This window comes from Theropithecus gelada, chromosome 6 (assembly GCF_003255815.1).
Source record: "Theropithecus gelada isolate Dixy chromosome 6, Tgel_1.0, whole genome shotgun sequence".
Taxonomy (NCBI): Eukaryota; Metazoa; Chordata; class Mammalia; order Primates; family Cercopithecidae; genus Theropithecus; species Theropithecus gelada.
The window spans coordinates 39,314,028-39,328,360 of NC_037673.1; the positions used below are offsets into that span (position 1 = coordinate 39,314,028).

At 36.4% G+C, this 14,333-nt stretch overlaps 1 pseudogene; it reads right to left on the reverse strand.

The window, feature by feature from the left end:
- Nucleotides 1-949: 949 nt before the first annotated feature.
- LOC112626465 lies at nucleotides 950-4,794 on the reverse strand (annotated as a pseudogene).
- Between the last annotated feature and the right edge of the window lie 9,539 nt (nucleotides 4,795-14,333).

Below are 14,333 nucleotides of genomic sequence, written 5' to 3' on the forward strand. Positions count from 1 at the left end.
GTCAATCCTCTCTAACCCCGTTGCTGCTTGATCAATTAAGTTTATATTATACATATATATGTGTATATACACATATATACACATAAATTTATATCATATTCTAAATTCTTTCTTGTAATTTTAAACAATGTTCAACTCATCTTCACCAAGTATAGATTCCATCTCAAGAAACCATTTTCTTGGCTTATCCATAAAAAGAAGCTTCTCATCCTTCCAAATTTGATTATGAGCTTGTAGGAATTGTCACATCTTCAGGCTTTACATGGAATTCTAGATCTCTTGCTATCTCTCCTATCTCTGCAGTTGCTTCTTCCTCTGAAGTCTTGAACTCCTCAAAGTCACCCAAGAGGGTTAGAATCAACTTCTCCCAAACTCCTGTGAGAGATACTTTCACCTCCGCCCATGAATCACAAATGTTAATGGCATCTAGACTGGTGAATCCTTTCCAGAGGTTTTGAATTTACTTTGCCCAGATCTATCAGAAGAATCACTATATGTGGAAGCAATAGCCTTACAAATGTATTTCTTAAATAATGAGATTTGAAAGATGAATTACTCCTTGATCCGTGGGCTGAAGAATGGATGTTGTTTTAGCAGGCATGAAAACAACACTACTCTCCTTGTACATGTCTATCAGAGCTCTTGGGTGAATAGGTGCATTGCCAATGAGCATTAATATTTCATAAGGCATCTTTCTTTTTTTTGGAGGAATATTTTTAGTTTGTTAAATAAAAATGTTTTTTAGAATGGTGCTTTTCACATTACAAAAATAAACCAAAATGAAGAAAAGGTCACTGTAAAATGATGGGAAAAGGATCTGTAGATTTGCTTTTAGTATTTCAAATAGTCAACAATGCACGCCATAAAATGAATGCAAGATCACAACAGTCTTGTATTTACTTTGTATTTGAAGAAGATAGTGAAATAAGTGGCCACATTCTATTTTCTTTTAATTGTTGTTAATATGGTTGATCCTATTGGCTCTTTGATGAGTTTCATCCATGAAGTTCTACAGTTGTTTTATTAGCATTTGTTTTTTAACCTTGATGCTTCTTTAATGACATTTTGTAAAAATATTAGTCTTGTTTGTAAACTGCCTTGCACATGCTTCAGTAAAGTGAAGATTCTTTCATATTTTCTCCCTGGTTTTCAGATCTCTTTCATTATTTGTGCTTTTAGTTTGGTATTGACCTCTTCATGGCTTTTGCAATGCATCACTTTCTTTCCTTTGTTGAGTGAAGATGCTGGTATGTTCTTTTCAGCACATTGTTCTTTATCTCTTGGCTCCTCATAATTTTCTAAAAATCCACCAACAGTGAGGTCATTGGTTCCTAAATGGTCATGACCAAGAGCCTGCCTCTGTATGATTGGTTAGCCGTTCCAGTAAACTGACTGGAGAAGATGTTGAAAATTCAGTATCCATAGCATTTGGTGTAATGTCTGATGAAAGTTGGTCTGCAACATGATTTTCAACCACATCATGTACTATCGAATCCTTAGTGGTTTCTTGTCAGGAGAACCTGCTACCGATGGTTACATGAGTTCTTTTCTATTTCCTAAATGTCTTGGCTGGTTTGAGAAATAAAGGGAAAGAGCACAAGAGAAAGAAATTTAAAGCTGGGTGTCTGGGGGAGACATCACATGTCGGCAGGATTCGTGATGTTCCCCGAGCTGTAAAATCAGCAAGTTTTATTAGCAATTTTCAAAAGGGGAGGGAGTGCACAAATAGGGTGTGGGTCACAGAGATCACATGCTTCACAAGGTAATAAAATATCACAAAGCAAGTGGAGGCAGGGCGAGATCACAGGACCACAGGATGGGGCAAAATTAAAATTTCTAATGAAGTTTCAGGCACACATTGTCATTGATAACATCTTATCAGGAAACAGGGTTTGAGAGCAGACAACCTGTCTGACCAAAATTTATTAGGCGGGAATTTTCCTCATCCTAATAAGCGTGGGAGTGCCACAGGAGACTGGGGCTTATTTCATCCCTTCGGCTTCAACCATAAAAGACTGCACGACTTGAGGGGGCCATTCATAGGCCTATCCTCAGGGCGCATTCTCTTTCTCAGGGATGTTCCTTGCTGAGAAAAAGAATTCAGCGGTATTTCTCCTATTTGCTTTTGAAAGAGGGGAAATATGACTCTGTTCCATCCGGCTCACTGGAAGCCAGAAATCTTATCTCTGATGTTCCCTGAACATTGCTGTTATCCTGATCTTTTTTCAAGATGCCCAGATTTCATATTGTCCAAACACACATGCTCTACAAACAATTTGTGCAATTGACACAATCACAGGGTCCTGAGGCAACATTCATCCTCCTTAGCTTACGAAGATGATGGGATTAAGAGATTAAAGTAAAGCCAGGCATAGGAAATTACAAGAGTATTGATTGGGGAAGTGATAAGTGTCCATGAAATCTTCACAATTTATGTTCAGAGATTGCAGTAAAGACAGGCATAAGAACTTATGAAAGTATTAATTTGGGGAACTAATAAATGTCCATGAAATCTTCACAATTTATGTTCTGCCATAGCTTCAGCTGGTCCCTCCATTCGGGGTCCCTGACTTCCCGCAACAATTTCTGAAATTTTATGAAGAGGAAGAGGTTTAATAAGATCTGGCTGTGCTTGAGTTGTAGGTACAGGTGGTCCTTTTCCCCCTACATGATTGCTTACAACAGGATTCTGCTGTCTCCCTTTTAGTAGTGGAGACATACACCAATGTCTTTTAGGGATCCCTTGCATATTTGGTTCTCCAGGTAGTTTATGTTCATTTTGAGGTCCAGCCACAAATTCATCTGCTTCATCTATCATCATACCCTTCTTATCCAGCTTAAAGGGGTTGCCAAATGTATGCAACCTTTGTGGCTGATCAGGATTAAGTTCTCTTAGTGGAGAAGGTACTTGCTTGAGGTATTTCTGGTAGTTCCCCATTTGTGCTATAGGAACACTGTGCACTGATCTTCGTCCTGTCCTTTAAGAAATATGCAAGTGTGCTTCAAAAGATTAGATCTCATTCTTGTTAAGTGATCCAAAAGATTTCATCTTGGTATGTCATAAGCATTTCTAAATGTCTGTGGCTTCAAATCCTTATTCAGCAAAGCAACTTGGAACCCAGTGTATTCCTTCATATTAAGGTCTAGCAGTCTGTGAGGGACACCCACTGAAATTCCCTGGAGGAGTTGTTGAAAATCTCCCCTATATGCCATTGATAAACCATGTGATCAGCTCCGGACTTTTATTTCAGTTTCCTGTACCACCTTTTTTGCCTACAGATTCAGTGACTCGATCAGATTCTATTTTGGCTTGTTGACTCAGGTTTTTGAGGTGTGAAATGACACTGTAACTAAGTCCGTATTCCATACTGTCTGCTATTAGGTTAGGTGCTCCCATAATACTAACAGCTTTCTTCAAGGGCCCGAGATAGTAAGGAGGCATTGTCTTCAAACAACTTTCAAATGACTGTCTTCACTTCAATGTTGGTTTTGCCTTACACACTTTAAACAAGTCATCTAAGAGGGGAAGAAGGACTGGATAATTGTAAGCCATCACAAATAAGTTGACACAGTTCAGTGCTGTACTGGCTTTCAGGTAACCAAAAGGATGACCAAGTTCACTATATTTTGCACTATTGCTCACATACACCTGCCAACATGTTTGAGGAGATTTCCTTTCCAGGATAAATTGAGTCAGTGGTGAAGGTTCCAACTCATATTTGTCACAAGGAAGTTTATCAATAACCATTGGTTCACAGTCTGTACAGGAAAACTTCACTACAGGATGAGATGTATGAGGTGGTAGTGCTGGCGAATTTTGATCTGGCCAAAAAGACTCTGGAACAGGCCAATGACCTATAGGAATCCCAGTTTTAGGATTTGGTGTGACATATACGAGTTTGTGACAGCTATGCCAAGGCTGAGATCCAAAGGGCCTTGAAATATCTGGCTGCCCATCTTCTACAGGGGAAGGATCTGGTCCTGTTTTTTCAAAGTTTATTACCATCCCACTTTGTACTTTCTGCACCAAGGACTCTAGACACTGATTAAGTGTTCTTGGAGAACACACAAAATATGAATGGCTGCCTGTCACTTCACATATTGGTGTGATTGCAGAGTCATCTAAAGGCACACCTGTCAACTGTTCTGATTCTACCGACATGGTGCCGGGCAACCGCCAACACTAATGCACAGAGTCTCTGATCCCAACGAAAAGGTTCCTTGGTCAATTCACTTCCAGGCAAAGGAGAATTAAGAGGTAAATGAATCTCATCCTGGACTCCACTGGTGGTGGTCAACTTGCTCCCATCAATAATTGTGATAATTATTTCTGACTTCAAGAAAAAAGGGTTTCTTCCCTGCCCATAGTTGTCTATGCCAGTTACTAATCTATTTAAATTTAATAAATCAAAAGCTGTCCTTAGGGATTGGCCAAGAGTCCTAAGTCCTTCAGCCTGAAGGTTTTTCAGTTCATTCATAAACGTTGCATGGTTTTCTTTCCATCCAGCCTTAATAGCATAGGGCGGCTCTTCGAAAGTGACCAGCATATACCTATCTCCTCTGCTGGCAGGGCCCCGGGCACGGAGCTGCGGGATGGGAGGAGGAACAGAGCGGGCGAGAGGGAAGCACAGAGGCGAGGTTAGGAGGCAGAGAAGGGGCGCCCAGCGGCCCCGCCGCCCCCACAGTACCGCACACGCAGCTGCCACCCCTCCACGCCGCTCCCCCCACACAGATTGCTCCCCACTTACCGCCCGGGCCGGAGCCTGAGCCCCGGCCAAGCCCGTCTCACAGCGCCCGCCCGGTGGGGGAGGGGAGGGGTGGGGCATTTTTCTTATCAGCAAGTCTCAATAGTGGGCTTAAAATATTCAGTGAACTGCGCTATAGATAGATGTGCTATCTTTTAAGCTTTATTGATCCACTTATAGAACACAGGCAGAGTAGATTTAGCATAATTCTTAAGGGTTCTAGGATTTTTTGAATAGTAAACGACCATTGGCTTCAACTTAAAGTCATCAGGAGCATTAGCCCCTAAAAAGAGAGTCAAACTGTTTTTAGAAGCTTTCAAGACAGGCATTCACTTCTCCCTACTACAGACCTAGATGAAATCTTCCAGTATAGGGCTATTTCTTCTACATTGAGAATCTGTTGTTTAGTGCATTCATCTTCATCATTTATCTTAGCTAGATCGTCTGAATAAGTTGCTATAGCTTCTCCATCAGCATTGCTGCTTCATCTTGTGCTCTGATGTTATGGAGATGGCTTCCTTCCTTAAATTTCATCAACCAACTTCTGCTAGCTTCCAACTTTCTTCTACAGCTTCCTCACATCTATCTCTAGGCTTTCACTGAATTGAGAGTTTGCACTGGGTTAGGCTTCGTTTCAAGAGAATGTTATAATTGGCTTGATCTTCTGTCAAGACCACTGAAACTTTCTGCATGTCAGTAATAAGGCTGTTTCACTTTCTTATCATTTGTGTGTTCATTGAAGTAGCACTTTAAATTTCTGCCAATAACTTTTGATTTGTATTCACAGCTTGGCTAACTGTTTGGAGCAAGAGGCCCGGCTTACAGCCTATCTTGGCTTTTGACATGTCTTCCTCATTACACTTAATCATTTATAGCTTTTTACTTAAAGTGAGAGATACATGACTCTTCCTTTCACTTGAACACTTAGAGGCCATTGTAGGATTATTATTTGGCCTAATTTAAATATTGTTGTATCCCAGGGAATAGGAAGGATCTTGGAGAAGCATATAGATAGGGGAATGACTGGTCTGTGGAGCAGTAAGAACACGTACATGTATTAATTAATTTTGCTGTCTTATATGGGAGTGGTTTGTAGTGCCCCCAAACAATTACAATAGAAAGTTTAAGATCACTGATTACAGATCACTATGATAGATATAATAAAAATTAAGCTTGAAACATTGTGAGAATTATCAAAATGTGACACAGAGATCCAGAATGTACAAATGCCATCTCTGTGTAGCATTGGGAAATGACACTGATAGACTGATAAAATTGCTTAGTGCAGACTTGCCACAAACCAGTTTGCAAAAAATGCAGCATCTATGAAGTGCAATAAAGTGAAGTACCATAAAGTGAGATATTCCTGTAAGTTAAGTATCCTTTGTTTTCACATATACCACAAATGTTTCCCCATATGAACATCATTGCATAGATTTCTATTGTCCATATCAGTAATAATTTCTTAATGAGGGATCAAATTCACATTAAGTATTTTAAAAAATCTTGATACATAATAGAAAATTACCTCCCTGAAAGGATTCATCAATTTACACTCTTGGCAGCATTTAATCAGAATTCAGGTTCACAGTTTCTTCAACATTTTGTTCTTTGAAAATTTGATAGGCCAAAATCTGATGTCAATATTTTATTATGAATTTATTTGATTACTTGTGAGATTAAATATGCTTTCTTATTTAACGACCAGTTTTATTTCTTCTGTTTTATGCTGTAATTTATTTAACTGAATCCGCATGTTCTGTCCTTTTGGCTAATAGATATTTAAAAGAATTATTTTTTAACAAAGAATAAGTATGCCAAAAATTATTATATGAGTTTTGAATATTTCACTAGTTTGTCTTTTAAAGTAGCTTCTAATTTTTTAACACTAAAACAATTTTGACTTTATATGTAGTCGAGTGTATAACTTTTTGTATAATTTTTAGTGTTGGGGGATTTAATTTGGCTTAAAATTTTAATATTTAATCCATTTATAGTTTATTCTAATGTAGTTGTAAAGGGAGATCCAATTGTATTGTGTGTGCGTGTAGATATGCATACATATATATATTTAAAATTTATTTATTTTTGAAATAGAAAGCCTTTCCTAAAATGTCTAAAAGAAACTTATTTGTTCCACACTAAATTATTTTATTCTTTACACAAGCTATAATGTTGACTTTTTTTCATGCCTTACAGCTAGAACTTCTAAAACAATATTACTAACACTATTTACAAGAATCCTTATTCCCCATTTATTTTAATAGAAATACCTCTGTTACTACGAAATACTTAATTATTCCATCATAGTCTATAATTTGATTTGTTTATTATCTTTTTAATCCAAAAGTTAATATGGAATACTTTTAATTTCTAAATTCTAAAGTATGTATAGTGGTGAATGAGATTTAGTGATTGTGCTTTTGTTATTTATTTTTAACTGAAATATATTTTGTATGTATTTATAGGAAAATAGATACTTGTAAATGTAGCATTTTATGATTTTTTGAGACATTCTTTGTGATTCAGTGTGGATATTTTTCTCCATATGCCAATATTTTTCTCCATATCCATATTAAAAATGTGGATAACAAAGTTAAATTTACAGTTAATAATATAATATTACAAATTATCTTATATGTACTCTTTGTGTCCTTGATTAATAGTTTTTAGGAGGTGTATATTATAAGTATAGGTGCAAAAAAACTCATAGTAGAACATGTCAATGCAATATAGCTACTAATTTGATGACTCTTACTTTGGATTCTGTGTTAATATTTAATAGTACTGCACTGTTCCTATTTGAGTTTCTTAGATGGATTTTAATCCATCTATTTATTTTAACATTTTATTACCATTTTGATTTAGATATATTTCTTAAACTTTTGAGTTTTATTATTAATTCAATATGAGAGGTTTTTTTTTTTTTTTTTTTTTGAGATGGACTCTCTCACTTTAGCCCAGGCTGGAGTGCAGTGGCATGATCTCTGCTCACTGCAAGCTCTGCCTCTCGGGTTCACACCATTCTCCTGCCTCAGCTTCCTGAGTAACTGGGACTACAGGCGCCCACAACCACGCCCAGCTAATTTTTTTGTATTTTTTGTAGAGACGGGGTTTCACTGTGTTAGCCAGGATGGTCTCGATCTCCTGACCTCGTGATCCACCCACCTCAGCCTCCTAAAGTGCTGGGATTACAGGCGTGAGCCACTGTGCCAGGCCCGAGATCTATTTTTAATAAGATATTTAATCTATACTAATTTCATAGCAAATTAGCATGCTCAAATTAAATTCCTCCTTATGAATTTTCATTCTTCAGGAGTTTTCATCTCAATAAATGGCCATGACATTAATCCAGATTCCAGGGTACGCATCACTATTTCTCTCTCTTTGATACTTTGAAAATTCAGTTCTGGCTGGGCATGGTGGCTGAAGCCTGTAATCCCAGCACTTTGGGAGGCCGAAGTGGGTGGATCACCTGAGGTCGGGAGTTCAAGACCAGCCTGACCAACATGAAAAAACCCCATCTCTACTAAAAATACACAATTAGCCTGGCATGGTGGCACCTGCCTGTAATCCCAGCTACTTGGAAGGCTGAGGCAGGAGAATTGCTTGAACCCAGGAGGCGGAGGTTGTGGTGAGCAGCCTGGGCAACAAGAGCAAAACTCCATCTCAAAAAACAAAACAAAACAAAAGAAAACAAAGAAAAGAAAACAACAAAAAAAGAAAATTCAGTTCATCTGCAAATCCTGTTGACTATATCTCAAAAGTGAATTTCAATTCTGCCTCTGCCCATCTCCCTTGCCTAATAATACATCATTATTTCTCACTTAACACTTTCACAATGCTTCCTCTATTGCCTCCTGTAATGGATTCTTCATGTTGGAGCCAGAGTTATATCTTAAAGTCTTTAATCCATTTTAAAAGTGTAACTCAGACTATAAGATTCTTATGCTTTAAACTTTTCTATGAATTCTTTTATTTTAACCTAAATGCAAACTTTTTTCTTTTGTTTTTTTCGCATAGTTACTTCTGTATTCCTTCTCAACCTAAAGTCAGTTCTCTTTCTCAGTTGCTTCTGTCCATCCACACTGGTCTTTTATCTTTAAGCCAGCCAAGTTCATTCATCCTTTAGGACCTTCGTATATACTTTTCCTCTGCTTAAAATGTTCTTCAACCCAGCTTTTGGCATCTCAGCTCCCCTTTCGTAGGTCAGGCTTCATTTCACATGCCTTGGCCTGTGAGCCTTTCTCCAACTATTCTATGTAGATAAATTGCTCACTACCTGACCCACTTACTCTAACACAATCATATTCAAACCGTAGAAGATATTCCCAGGGATATTCCAGCAATGATAGATTTAAGGACATCTATCAATTCAATTAACTTCCATGTATTTTATCATACCAGGTTATATGAAAAAATCACTTGGTTGCCAAGAAAAAAAAAAAAAGACAAAAGAAAGCTTTTTGTAATATTTAAACAAGACACATGCATCTTGCAGGCCTCTTCTCTTATAAATATTTATCTTAATGGTGAAATATAGGATCGACAGAACGGCATTTTGGCTCTGTTAGGAAGTTTTGAATGTAATCAGATGGTGGAGTGGACAGGTATAAGTAATCATTTTAAAAAAATCAAAGAGTGAATCATTCTTAAAAGAGGATACCAAGAGTAAAAGTAAGATAGCATAAAAGAGAGACGTTGAATGCACACAACATTTTAAAAAACATATTTAAAGTCAAGCAATTATCTTCAGAAATCTTTACATTGTATTCATCTCTAAAATGTTTTATCTTAGAAATTACCTTTAGTGTATTAAAGCAGCATTAGTTATTATGCTAATTCTTATAGTTAGTCTCTAGCTAGATATTCTTGAAGACTATCAAAATTTTCAATATACAATGGATAAAATCCAAGGATAAAACTTACATATAATGTCTTTTAGCATTAGTGCATATTAACCAATAAGGTAAATAAAACTGACCTAGTCAAATCATATCTTGAAGTATTGTTTTAATTATAATTAATGCTCATCTTATGTCATAAAATATTTAATATTGTCTACTTCTATTAACAAAAAAGAAGTTACATGAGACAGGATGTATTTTTCTATTATGTTCTATTATTATATACAAATATATAGTTCTAATATATTAGTGCATAGGAAGAGTTTTATCATGATGTTTTATGCAATTATTGGAGTTATTACTGATTTTTATAATAAATTTTTAGTTGTTTATGCCCATAAACCAAACATTATACTTTCATATTGTACTCACATGTTTATTAAATATGTAGCATATTTTTATCATACTCTATGATAAATAATAATTTTACTTACTGAGGCTGCATTATAAATTAAGCATGTAAAACAGAATATCTTTTTATAATTTATAAAAATTGATAAATTGATTAAATTATTTCTACATCTCTAATCTTGACTGCTTTTAGTAATATATCTTTTATGACATACTACAGTTCCTTTCTTAGTGTTTTTTATGGGAATTCTTGAGATAGACAACTTAGTAACACTTTTCTGCAATTAAAAATAATTCGTTATCTAAAATGCAGTAAGACTAACCTGTATGTTTGGAATTGTATTTGATACACCAACTTAAATAATAGGAAAAATATTTTTTGTAAGTAGAATGTGCTAATGCTGAAGCACCAAGATTTTAATTAAAATATATTTTACACACATTGTATTTTATGAGAAATGCTATACTGGTAAATATGTAATACATGAAAACATTCCCTTTTGATTTTCAGAAGTGTTCTGAGCTTATTAGGTTAAATATGGAAATGAGCAATCCATAGAATTAATAGTCATTTGATACTTCTTAAAATGTCCATTATAGAAATTGAAAACCTGTGGTCCCAGCACTTTGGGAGGCCGAGGCGGGCAGCTCACGAGGTCAGGAGATCGAGACCATTCTGGCTAACACGGTGAAACCCCGTCTATACTAAAAATACAAAAAATTAGCCAGGCGTGGTGGCGGGCACCTGTAGTCCCAGCTACTTGGGAGGCTGAGGCAGGAGAATGGCTTGAACCTGGGAGGCGGAGCTTGTAGTGAGTCGAGATCGCACCACTGCACTCCAGCCTGGGTGACAGAGTGACTCGGTCTCAAAAAAACAAAACAAAACAAAACAAAACAAAAAAACTGAAAACATGAATACCATAGTCGCCCATCATCAACAAATATTTTTATAATATATCATCTGAGAATTGAATTAGGTTTTCCTGCAGTGTCATTTTTGGCATGCAATTCAAAGACATTCAAATAAATAAATGAATTTGCTATAATACAACTCTTTCAATTACCATATAGTTATTTATGTCAATTAACATGATTTCTCAAAGCGTATAGATATTAAAATGAAAAAAATGACATCCCTTACTGAGTTTCTAAGAATATATTTTATTTATTCATTACATGCAAACTACTGGAGAGTAGCAAAATCCTCTTCATCTCACTCAGAGGCACATTATGTGTATCTGTTATTTAACAAACATACAAATGAATATTTTATATTGTTTTGATTAGTTGTATACTAATAATATATAAAATTATGACTTAATACAAATAAATATTTAGACACTTTGTGTTGTCACGGGAAATAAAAATTAATATTTAATTCATATAAGCACTTTGTTACAAAGAAGTATAAAAGTGATCTACGCTGGGTGTGTTGGCTCACGCCTGTAATCCCAGCATTTTGGGAGGCCGAGGCAGGTGGAGCACCTGAGGTCAGGAGTTTGAGACCAGCCTGACCAACATGGAGAAACACTGTCTCTACTAAAAATACAAAATTAGCCAGGCATGGTGGCACATGCCTATGATCCCAGCTACTCGGGAGGCTGAGGCAGGAGAATTGCTTGAACCTGGGAAGCAGAGGTTGCGGTGAGCCAAATCGCACCATTGCACTCCAGCCTGGGCAACAAGAGCAAAACTCTGTCTCAAAAAAATAAAAATAAAAAATAAAATAAAAGTGATTTCTTAAAGATCAGTTTCAATCTTCTGCATATGGTTAACCAGTTCTCCCAGCACCATTTATTGAATAGGGGGTCTTTTCTCTATTGTTTATTTTTGTCAGCTTTGTTGAAGACCACCTAGTTGTGGGTGTGCATATTTATTTCTGGGTTCTCTATTCTGTTCCATTCATCTATGTGTCTCTGTAACAATCCCATGTTGTTTTGGTTACTGTAGCCTTGTAGTGTAGAGTTGGGCAATGTGATACCCTTTGCCTTTGCTCATGTTGCTTAAGATTACTTTGGTTATTTGGGCTCTTTTTAGCTGTTGTTGTTCCATATGAATTTTAGAATAGTTTTTTTTCTAATTCTGTGAAAAGATGACATTGGTAATTTGATAGAAATTGCATTGACTTTGTAGAATGCTTTGAGCAGTATGGACATTTCAATGATGTTAATTCTTCCAATCTAGGAGTATGGGATGTTTTCCTATTTTTTATGTCATCTATAATTTCTTTCAACAGTAGTTTGTAGTTCTCATTGCACAGATTTTTCACCTCCTTCGTTAGATGTATTCCTAGGTATTTTTATTTTGTGTGTGGCTACTGTAAATGGGATTACATTCTTGATTCTGCTCTTACCTTGAATATTGTTGATGTATTAAAATGCTATTGATTTTTTTACATTGATTTTGTGTCCTGAAACTTTACTGAAGTCATTTATTAGGTCGAGGAGTCTTTTGCAGTAATATTTAGGATTTTCTAGAAATAAATCCTATCATCAATGAACAGCGATAACTTGACTCCCTCTTTTCCTATATAGATAACATTTTATTTCTTTCTCTTGCCTAATTACTCTGGCCAGGACTTCCAGTACTATATTGAATAGGAGTGATGAGAATGGACATCCTTGTCTTGTTCTAGTTTTTGGGTATATGCCTAAAGGAAATTAAATCATCCTGTCAAAAAGATACCTGAACTCATATATTTATCACAGCACTATTTGCAATAGCCCAGACATGGAATCAACCTACGTGTTTATCAACAGTGGATGGAATAAAGAAAATGTGGTACATAAACAGCATGGAATACTTTGCATCCATAAAAAAAGAACAAAATCATGTCATTTGCAGCAACATGGTTATGGCTGGAGATCATTATTGTAAGCGGATTAATGCAGAAATGGATAATCAAATGCTGCATGCTCTCACTTATAAGTGGGAGCAAATATTGGGGACACACGAACATAAAGAGTGAAACAATAGACACTGGAGACTCTAAAAGTGGGGAGGAGGGAAAGGAGAAAGGGCTGAAAAACTACCTATTGGGTACTATGGTCACTATTTGTATGACTGGTTCAGTAGAAGTCCAAATCACAGCATTATGCAACATATCCATCTAGGTTTGTCTTTTCCATAAAGCTGCAAGTATACCACCTGAATCTAAAATTTAAAACGATAAAATTCCTTGGAGGAGTTGTGAGCAAAACAGATTGTGGACCGCTTCTTTCTCTTGCCAATTTATTTTTTTTCACAGTACGTGGCATTTTGCAATTGATCACTTTATTTCTCAGAGGTTCTCAGGCATAAATAACAGACTGCACTCTGACTGGTATCAGAAGGCATGGGAATTGTTCAACATTATAGGTAGGTTTTGAAATTCCCGGGAGGGTGAAATATATAGATCCTGAGGCTATTTAACCAATAACAATTCCCAACTACACTATGTGGTCTTCTCACAATGATGGTACTGACAGTATCACTCACTCATATAACACTCTGAACTGGAGTTCCACCCCTGACACCCTGGAATTCCATGTGCCTCTGCCTGCCCCTGCCCCCTGCCCTGCAGTGACTCATTCACTCTAAGTATTTGCCTGATCATTGCTTAGGTGCAAATGGTTGGTGGAAAAAAGACCATGCGCTTCTACCTACACCACAAGGACCATGCGCTTATACCAACCTTCAAGGAAGTTGGGTATATCAGCTTTTTATTCTATCTCTAGAAACTGGGGCTCATAATGTAGAAAATTACCAAAAACAAGAAGGAAATGTAATAATTCTGTACAATCATACAGAGATTCCTTTGTCTACTTCACTGGAGCATAAGCTCATCATTGAGAGTTGCAGTTTTGTCTTTCCCATTCCATCTAGCAGAGTGAAGAGACCATACCTTAAAAGATAAACTGCGTCACTTCCATTGCATGTATTTAGGAAACAGAATTGGGGTAAGGAGAGAATTTTTTTTTATAGTACCATCATTGAGTAGCACTTCTGTAACAGAAGGTCAGTTGCCTCACATTTTGGTCAATAGAGTCTAAAACCTTTGAGTATGAGACATAGAAGGCATGAAATAAGAATATCTTCCTCATCTTTCTTCATGTAGGTATGTAGATGCTGCATACATCTACATAGGAAGCATAGGAAGACCCAGTTAGCAACTTGCACTCAATTTCAGGGACAACATATGATTTATCAATTTCTAAATTAAGCATTAACTCAGGCTTTTCAGAATATGCTGGATGAGTACTGTGTAAACAGATGTTTTATGTCTTCAGTGTTTTCACTAATTTATATTCATTTCTTACACCCAACATATTATTAATCTATTTATCACACC